Here is a 10,502-nt window from a genome sequence, read left to right on the forward strand (position 1 = left end):
TTTTCATTCCAGGGAATCTCATGGTGCTACAATTAAAACACAAGAATAAAAACACTAGAGTAAAATCAATATTTAGCAGTTAAAAGCTTGCCTAAACAGGAATGTTTTAAGTCCAACTTTAAAACAATCCAGCGTGGGAGGGAGGCTATTCCAGAGCCGGGCTGCAGCAGAACAAAAGGCTCGGTGCCCCATGGTTCTGAGCCTGATAGAGGAGACCTGGAGGACCCGGCCGCTGGACGACCTGAGGGTGCGGGTGGAGTTTTGGAGTGGAATGAAACAAGACTTTCTGGAAACTTTTCTTCTACAGCGTCACTGAAAATATGCATAAACCCAGGGTTTAATGGCGTTTAAAATCCGTGTGCTTTGTGTTTGTGAGACATGATAACAGACCGAAACTGTAATCATTTCACACTTTAGAGGCCTGTCAACCACGAGCCATGCAGAGGCATGTCGGTCTTTTTAGGAAACACTAATTGGTTAAAAACCGAGAAATTGGCTGCCAAGTCTGTGACGCTATAACTGGGGTTGAAATCTATTCGGGATGCTCTGGTTTAAGCAGTCCTGGTGTCTTTTGTCCTGGCTTTGCGACACATTATCTAAGTTTTCACGCTTGCTTTTTTTTCGCACGGGACCGTGGAAAGTTGATTTTGACGTGGAGTAGCAACACAACATCAGTCGCCTCTCTGAGGATATGTTTCACCTCTGATTACTCGCCATAATTTCAATTAGTGTTGGCTCTTCCTCTTTGGGTGAAAGGGGGGGTAAGAAGAAGAAAAATATGCAAAATGTAAGCAAGGGGTTTCTAACGCGTGCTCTGCAGCAAATGAATGCAGCAGCCCTTAAAAGCACATCAGTTCTGCCGCATGCTGTTGCGCCATCATCTACCCATAAGAAAAGCACAGCAAGAAACGTGTGAGTAAACTGGAGACAATGATGCGAGTGCCATTAAATGACACGTTAGGTATATGTTTATAAAAGGGAGTGGGCCTCTTCTCCAACTTTCACTTTTCAGCCGCGGGTCATTCATTAACCCTATTGGACCTTTGTCATGGATTCCCACCGGAGGAGACGCGACAATACTGCTGTAATAATTGGACTATTGGGGAACTTGTTAACAACAATTAGTAAGGCAATTATGCAATTACTGCAATAAACGGTTTCCCTCCTAAAGAGAAAGTGATGCAACTGCAGGCCAACAGGCAAACGCCATTAATAGTTTGAACGAAACCAAATCTCAGAAGACAACACGCTGAAATCAATGTCAGTAATGCAACCTGAGACCAGGGGTCATTAACCTTTCCTATCAGAAGAGCCAATTGTATCCTCGTTCCCACTACATAAAATGTATCTTTTTATTAATATAAACATTATATAATTTGTTTAATGAGTTTCAACACATTTTCCCTGTTAAAATTTCAGTTCTCTGTCCAGTTTTAGCCCATTTTTAATCTCTAAGTACAAGAGAAGGCATATACTTTTACAGTGGACTGAGTTTAAATATGAGACCTGACAACAAACAAAACAGGCTGCAAGAAAGGGAGGGTGAAAGGACAGAAGAATAGAAGAAAGAAAGGATGGATGGAGAAAAAGTATGGAAGTCTGATTTTGTTATTCCATATGTATCTAGACTTGGAAAAAAATTCATTTGTAACATGAAATAAAATATAAACAAACTGTCATAAAATAAAACGCAGAATAGTATGTAGATCTAGGCCTATGATAAAACAGAGGAACTGCCATTTGATTTCATATTAAATTTAAATTCAAACATGTTACTCATTCATTTTTTTTCTTGCGGCTAAAGTTATTACGAGCCACTGAGGGGCCCCAAGGTGCAGACCCTTGCTTTACACTATCAATATAACCCTTTATTACGTTCTCTAAAAAACACGAAAACATTTATTTATCAACTATTTTAGAAAGGTTTAAGTTTTTAACATGTTTGCAGGGCACTGTTAAAATATGCAAACACTGGGCCATAACTTGGCTCATGAAGAGCGGAGCAAATCGATGAACCGCCTTCCATTCAGCTGGACTCGAGGTGTGACCGAACCCTCATTGTGCGCCCCAGGGCGTCAGGAAAGAAAAAGAGAACAGGTACCGGAACAGGTGGACTGGGAGAAAAAGTGCAATATTGGGAGGATTTCATAAGAAGCCACGCGACGGACGTGTTGGCGAAGCTCTGATCAAACATCAAATAGAAAAAAATAGCGTCATGAATTTCTATAGACTGCTCCTCGGGTTATTTAAAGACTTTTGTATTATTTTGGAGTGGCGACACAAAGGCCCCGGTTCTCCTGTGTGTGTCGGGGTTAGCGCATGAAAGGAGTAGATGCTGCACATTAACATCGCTTAAGGTTTTTCTTAAGGGCCGAAATGAACTGACCAGGAAAGTAACTTTATAACTGCGCTGGAGGATGAAGCCTTTTGTTGGCATCTGAAGTGAAAGACACAAGAGCCTGACAAAAGGACGGCACCATTGTTAAAGACTGAAGCGCATGGCCATTGATGCGCCTTGAATTGCAAAACATCTGCCATTTACTCTGAAGGAGTAGAGCGGGATTTGAATGAGAATAACAGAGCAGCTTTTCGCCCACTACATTCAGTCTTGCGTATAACACTAGTCACAAGAGCAACGTTTGATTTGAGGTAACATCAAAGCAACATGATGAAATTACTTTATCTTTTATCTTCATAACGAGATGTTCGAATTACAGATAAATAAGATATGAATTAGGGACTGCTCAAAGAAAAGCACTGGACTACAATTTAACTCAATGTCATTACTATAAAAGCTTAATTGTTCGCAGTTTATTATCAATCTAATTTAACTTTGTTGTTCATAGAAATTATTACCTATAGACCCTGAGACAAAGGTTTCAGTGTTATTGATAAACACATATTTTCTAGTTTGGGAGGTAATTAATTATCTCCAAATATAATTAATTAAAAAACGTAATATATTTTTGGTACTTTAGCATTCAGTAGAAAAATATAAACCATTGGAGTTTATTATAATACATTTTCAGGGATTATAATTGGCAATTATATTGGAAACCACGTGCAAATTCTGTTTATTATAGTAATAAGTCGGTTGCAATGTTATATAAGTCAAAAATCTTCTAAAGATAAGGCTTACTTTGATTCATAGACATTGTCTTAACGTTTGGAAAATTGCATATACTCGCACGAGTACTCGTACGAGTATATATATATATATATATATATATATTTTTTTTTTTATTTATTTATTTTTTCCCCAAAATTTTCATGGGTTAATCGGATCAACTAACATTTAAACTGAAAAACAACATATTTACAACTTCTGTCCAAAAGTTGTTGTAAATAAGAAAACATGTCAAAACTCAGAGGAAGTAGTATGTTTATGAAAGGAAAAATTAGTAGCAATTTAAAAAGAAATGCTTCAGTTATTCCTACAAATATGTCTGAATTTGAATTGTTAACGATTTTTTTTTTTTTTTTTTCCAACGAATCAAGGATGTTGTTAAATGGTGGCTCTGCAGATGATGACGTATCTTTGATTTTCCTTGTTCTTCAAATGTATATGATCTGTTTAAAAAGATAACAGATAAAAGGGTGAGAAAATTAATACTTAATCTAACACTTTTCTGTAACTTCAGTTTTATGTTATGATTGGGTTGTTTTTCAGTTTTTTGCCAAATAGCTGAAATAAATGGGATAAAAAAATCATAAAAACATTAAACTTTACAAAATTGTCCACTGTCAGTTTTTTGTTTTGTTTTTGTTACACCTCTAATTTTTCTCCATATCCGCTGAAATAAAAGAAGACTTTCATGCCAAAGCAGAGTATGACCACCAAACGCAAATGACCTTAACTTGAAGTGCGTTTTTATTTGGACCTATAAGGATGGACCAATTGCAGGCTGAGCCTTTCCCAGGGTTTCTTCCCTTTATCTGACCAAAGTGGAAAATCGAAAGTTACAAGTGAAAAGCTGCGGGGCGTTCCTGCGATTTTCCTCGCTCTATATTTCCTGCAAGACGAAAAATGTCTGCTGCATCAGCAAAAACAAAGAAACAAAAACAAGACGAAAAATAGCATTTATTAAAAATAAAACTTATCAGTAACTGTAGGAGCAGTTTAAAAAAATCAGACATATTTCTCTCCAATAATATACTTTAATCTTAGATTAGATTAGATTCTTCTCAATAGGGAAATTATATTGTACTGAGTGTTTTATATAAAAGTATAAGCCATTAGAATAAACACGAGCTAGAGCATGCAGTACACTTAATTGTTTAATATTTACAGTTTTATTACAGACACGTTTCGCCGCGTATGCATATGGTGTCCTTCTGCTGCACAGAGGGGAGCATTTGTGCAGTAAGATGAATAAAATAAAATAAAATACGGTCACTGATTAAGCATGTCTCCGCTTATTGGTTAACAGGGTGACATAACCCTGTAGGCTGCACCAATCCCAGATGCTGCTAAAATGGAGCTTTTTGGCTGCCATCGTGTGTGGGTGAAGTAACTCTGAAATTGGTATGAAATTGTCAATTTGTTGGTGTCAGCGTCCCGCTCTCTGAAAAAAAAGTGCCATATGCCATGCTAAGTGGCACTTTTTACCAATTCGTTCCCAGTTTCACGGTCCGTCCTCCCATTTCTTTCTTGCCTAGAAGCTGAAAAGCCACAACAAAATGGCAATTTACCCACCAGAACTGCGCCCCCATCTACCCCCCAAGGCTTTTCCGTTTCACTTGGCGGGGCACCCCCCTCCCGTCCAACCGAGCATCCTGGTGTTAAAGTTTGACTTTCAAATGGAAAAAAAAAAACTGTATGTTGCGTCATTTCAGCACTTTCTTTAAACGCATAAATAAACATGACCAATGACACGTACGATTTAGCTTTATACAAAAGAAATTAAGAGATTAAAATTACAAATGTGACCTATTATGGAGATGGTTTGCAGAAGGGTTTTTTAAATCTCTGCGAGCAAGCTTCATTTATTGACTGAAACTGTCAGGGCCACCCTAGGTATAAGCGGCTTTTGCGGCTACTTAGGGCCCCCTGCTGGCCTGAGAACCCAAAGAGACTCGGTAATCAGGTTGGCAAATGGAAGATCCATTTGCCAACCTGCCAACTAACGTTAACTGTCAAAAACATTTGTAAAAACTGAAGCAAATTTATTAACTTCTAATAAGCTGGGAAGAACTTCAGGAACACTTCAGGGATTTTTCCATTATGTTTCCTGAAAACAACATTAAGCTTTTTAAATTTTTCAAAAATCTCATGAAACCAGAGTTGCCAGATTGGGCATCTTTCGAACAGGTTGGACTGGAAAAAATGGCTTTGGGTGGGTTGCTAAAATTTGGGCTTTTTTTTCACAACTTTTGGTTTTTAGAAAGTGCTTTCACTCATTGATTATGCCAACCCAAACTCAGCCATTGGTTAATCAAGTGTCACTGTGAAGTGATATTGGTCAGTGACAACTATAAGCCCCCCAAATGGGGTTAAGAATTCAACTAAGCAACACTGAGCTGTGCTGGCCTGCAGCCCTTTTAAGTTAACCTTTGACTTGACATTGAGAGATAATGTCAGTCAGGAAAAGACAAAAAATATACATATATAAAAAGACATAGGAGGCTGATGTGGATTACTCCTCTCCCAGAGGATGACTCCAAAGCTCATAGCAAGTATTGCAATACAAACATCTGAGCACAACTTTATGATTTAAAAGAACATGGCACCACAAAAAACATAGGTCATGTTGTGTTCAAAGTGTCATGTCTTTTGCAATCCAAATGGGATCTGGTGGTGGTCCAAACTTGACAATAAGGTGGTCCAAAAATGCCATGAACTGAGGTCTGTAATGTACAGGGGTTGGACAATGAAACTGAAACACCTGGTTTTAGACCACAATAATTTATTAGTATGGTGTAGGGCCTCCTTTTGCGGCCAATACAGCATCAATTCGTCTTGGGAATGACATATACAAGTCCTGCACAGTGGTCAGAGGGATTTTAAGCCATTCTTCTTGCAGGATAATGGCCAAGTCACTACGTGATACTGGTGGAGGAAAACATTTCCTGACTCGCTCCTCCAAAACACCCCAAAGTGGCTCAATAATATTTAGATCTGGTCATGGGAGATGTCCAACTTCACTTTCATGTTCATCAAACCAATCTTTCACCAGTCTTGCTGTGTGTATTGGTGCATTGTCATCCTGATACACGGCACCGCCTTCAGGATACAATGTTTGAACCATTGGATGCACATGGTCCTCAAGAATGGTTCGGTAGTCCTTGGCAGTGACGCGCCCATCTAGCACAAGTATTGGGCCAAGGGAATGCCATGATATGGCAGCCCAAACCATCACTGATGCACCCCCATGCTTCACTCTGGGCATGCAACAGTCTGGGTGGTACGCTTCTTTGGGGCTTCTCCACACCGTAACTCTCCCGGATGTGGGGGAAACAGTAAAGGTGGACTCATCAGAGAACAATACATGTTTCACATTGTCCACAGCCCAAGATGTGCACTCCTTGCACCATTGAAACCGACGTTTGGCATTGGCATGAGTGACCAAAGGTTTGGCTATAGCAGCCCGGCCGTGTATATTGACCCTGTGGAGCTCCCGACGGACAGTTCTGGTGGAAACAGGAGAGTTGAGGTGCACATTTAATTCTGCCGTGATTTGGGCAGCCGTGGTTTTATGTTTTTTGGATACAATCCGGGTTAGCACCCGAACATCCCTTTCAGACAGCTTCCTCTTGCGTCCACAGTTAATCCTGTTGGATGTGGTTCATCCTTCTTGGTGGTATGCTGACATTACCCTGGATACCGTGGCTCTTGATACATCACAAAGACTTGCTGTCTTGGTCACAGATGCGCCAGCAAGATGTACACCAACAATTTGTCCTCTTTTAAACTCTGGTATGTCACCCATATTGTTGTGTGCATGACTTTTGAGCAAAACTGTGCTCTTACCCTGCTAATTGAACTTTCACACTCTGCTCTTACTGGTGCAATGTGCAATCAATGAAGACTGGCTACCAGGCTGGTCCAATTTAGCCATGAAACCTCCCACATTAAAATGACAGGTGTTTCCGTTTCATTGTCCAAGCCCTGTATATCCCTAGTCACACATGTTTTAAAGCAGTCAATGAATTGTCGGATATTGTTGAAGATGAGGTTGGCGCATTCAAACTGAACAGATGAAGTGTTCTGTAGTGATGAAGTCTGTTTTTGCTCCCCATTTCAAGCCTGAGCAGGAACAGGTGGACATCGGCCACTTTCATATCTTCCTGGGGATTGTTGTGAAGGTTTTGATTATTCTATGTATTAGCCTGCATACATGACTCTCACTATCTGTAGAAAGCTCTTTGTTTTCAACAATCTTCAATTTCTGAAAAGGCAACTGATATCCTACACAAAGTTAAGATCACTTTATTGTGCCTATGTAATATACATAACTGAATTAATTGTGGCCATTTCAATTTAAGTAGATCAATTTAAAAATGTCTCATCGCTGTGTGAAAGAGATTTGTTAGATTGATCTACATTCTGTGTGTATGTGTTTGTGTGTGTGCTCTTGTACTTGCTGCTGAATGAGTATTGTATTTTTCCAGCAAAGTGGGGACATTCTTGGAAAGTGAGGACATGTCATTTTCCCTTCCCTTTTCAAATGCTGTTCTTGGGTTAGGGGTTGGGTTTAGGAGTAAGGTGTGAATTGAGTTTAGATTATGGTTAGGTATGCACTGGTAATGGTTAGGGGTTAGACGGATGTGTGTGTGTTTGTGTGTGTGTGAGTAGGAGAGAGTTTAAGAACCCGCACATTTTATACTAAGTTTGATTTAGAAATCATGTTGGTATTGGAAAAAATTTTTGCAGTTGCTATGACTGCATGATTGGGAAAGCTATCTTTGTGTGTTGGTTATTTGGTTGGCTGGTTAGGGAGTCTGTCTAACATGTTTTCTTTCTTAATGCAGTTGTGTGCTTATGACATGTTCTTTATTATGCCTATAATAGTTTTACACTTTTAACATGAGTTTCATCAGCGGTTAGGATTTGGGCTAGTTTTTATTGAGGTGGTGGGTTTTACATTGTGTTTGGGCTGGAAACTTTCCATCAGATCTGTCAACCCTGCCTGACACTAATATTATCAAAAGTTAAAAAGTGGACCGCTATAGAAATGTTTGCTTAAGGCCTCATAGAACCTTTGCCATGCTCTGCAAAGGGAGAAAGTTGAACTTTTGGTAAAAGAGTGAGTGACCGTAGTGGTTCCCTCTGAGGTATCCTTCTCCAAGACTAACTATTTCAGTAGCAGTGTGGTTTTTTTCTTTTAATCAAGCATCTCAACCACAAAAAAATTTAACATGTACATGCACTGAATTAAATTAACATAATCACCATTGAAAAGTTTAGGTTTTAGAGTTATAAAGGTTCTTTAACTTACATCAAAATGGAAATTTTTTCCTGAATGAGAAAGAAAATGACAAAGCAGTGAAAAAGAATGAATGCAAGGGAGGAAAAATGTGTTAACCACTCAATGAATTTCAACAAATGTACAGTAATGTTGATTTTAGCTGCTTGTACTGAGCCTGGTTCTGCTGGAGGTTTTTGCTAATGTTTGCACTCCACTGTTGCCTCATGCTTGCTCAGGGTGAGAGATTTTCTGCAGAGTTAAAGGCTCGATGCAATCAGCTGGGCTTCTCTAGATAGATAACTTTTATTACTGGGCATTGTATCATACACTGACTTTGATTGTACTGTATTATAATTAAGTTGAAATTGGCTGTAATTGAATCTGACTGTGTGATTATGTTGTAAAGAAACTAACTGGACTGAACAAAAATGAATATTTGGACTTTATATAATAGATGAGTTTGAACAGTTTGTCTTGTAAAGTGTCCTGAGGTTAAATTTGTTATAATTTGGCACTATTTAAATAATTGCAAATGTGTAAAGTTGCATTTATTGTCAGACTGCTGTTGTGAAGACATCACATGGAAATCAATTTGCACACAGTAGACCTGTTGTGTAACCTGCTGCAGCCATTAAGATGGCGCCCTCATGTGGTCAGATTAGAAGTTTCAACAGTCTCAAGAACTGGACTAGCATAACTTCAATTTTACTTGAACATTTATTTGGTGAAACAAGCATGTTATGTCTCAACTTAATGAAAGTACAACCATACAAATCAAATTCAGTAATCTTGAACAATGTGTTTAATGATCCCATTAACATGTTACTGTTACTACGACTATGTATTCTTCCAACTAAGTGCTACATCCTTAGATCTCATAAATGTGCAGTGATTCTTTTGCGTTGTGCCTGTTTGTTTTCAAATTCAACTTTAAACCTTGTTTCTTTGGTTTTTTACAGCCTTTAGAAGTCTGTCAGACAATTCAGATTTCTGTAATAATTGTATCAGGGACTTTTTGTATTAGGGAAAGGTAAAGATTTTGATTGTTTTAGCAGACAGCACACTCTGTTAAAAGAGACGTAGCCTACAGATTTTTAAAAAGCCTTAAAATAATTCTATAAATTTTATTAGAGTGCCATATTCCCATTGTTAATAAATTCAGACTTTAAACTGAATACATTTATTCAGTAAGAAACAAACTTTCTGACAAAATTGTTTAAACAAAATCACCAGTAGCAAAATGGTTGGTACCCTAAAATTTGGTTTAAAGGAAATTTAACTGAAGCAGTTTAAATTAATTAGAGTTTCAAGGAATTTTCAGTTTAACCCATGACCTTCTGTTTCCCTGGGGTAGACAATGGCCACGAGGCTGGATAATAACCCTTTATTTTGCCCCCACACTCAGCGGACAGGATGGTTAATGGAGGTATAAAAATGTCCAAATCCCACAATTGGAGAGCTGCAGAAAGGAATCACATCTTGGGGTCACCAAGTCCCCATAACAACCATTAGGTGGTAGTTACTTGCCAACTGGTTGTTTGGCAAAGATACAAGAAAAAAAAAAAACTTTTCTGTCATACCATCACAAAAAAATATATGATTTTGGTAAGGTGAGACTAATATTGAGATTTTAATGACAACATCTCTATGTGGGTTTGGTGTGAAGGAAAGGATGGAGATGTGGAAAAGAACTTCATGCCCACTGTTAGGTATGGTGGAGGATCTGTGATGTTATGGGTCGCAATCTCTTCCATAGGCTCTGGGCATCATAAAATCTTTGATATTGTAAATAAAAAAAGGATACTGATCCGAAACATATGACAAAGTCAAGACAGGAATTGTTCACCAGAAACCAAAAATGTGTTTTCATGCCAATGACAGTCCCCAGGCTTAAAACTTGTCAGGGGAACTGAAGAGAATGGACCATAAGATGGGACCCAAGAGTCTTGATAAACTAAAAAGATTGTTCAAAGAAAAATGGTCAAAGATCCATTTCTCTGAATGCTCCTGCCTCATGACATGATAAAGGACTATACTGTTGTCCTGTTGGCAAAAGGGGATTGTACCAAGTATTACCAGCAGGGGTGCCAATAA

This window comes from Girardinichthys multiradiatus, chromosome 1 (assembly GCF_021462225.1).
Source record: "Girardinichthys multiradiatus isolate DD_20200921_A chromosome 1, DD_fGirMul_XY1, whole genome shotgun sequence".
In the NCBI taxonomy this organism is placed as follows: domain Eukaryota; kingdom Metazoa; phylum Chordata; class Actinopteri; order Cyprinodontiformes; family Goodeidae; genus Girardinichthys; species Girardinichthys multiradiatus.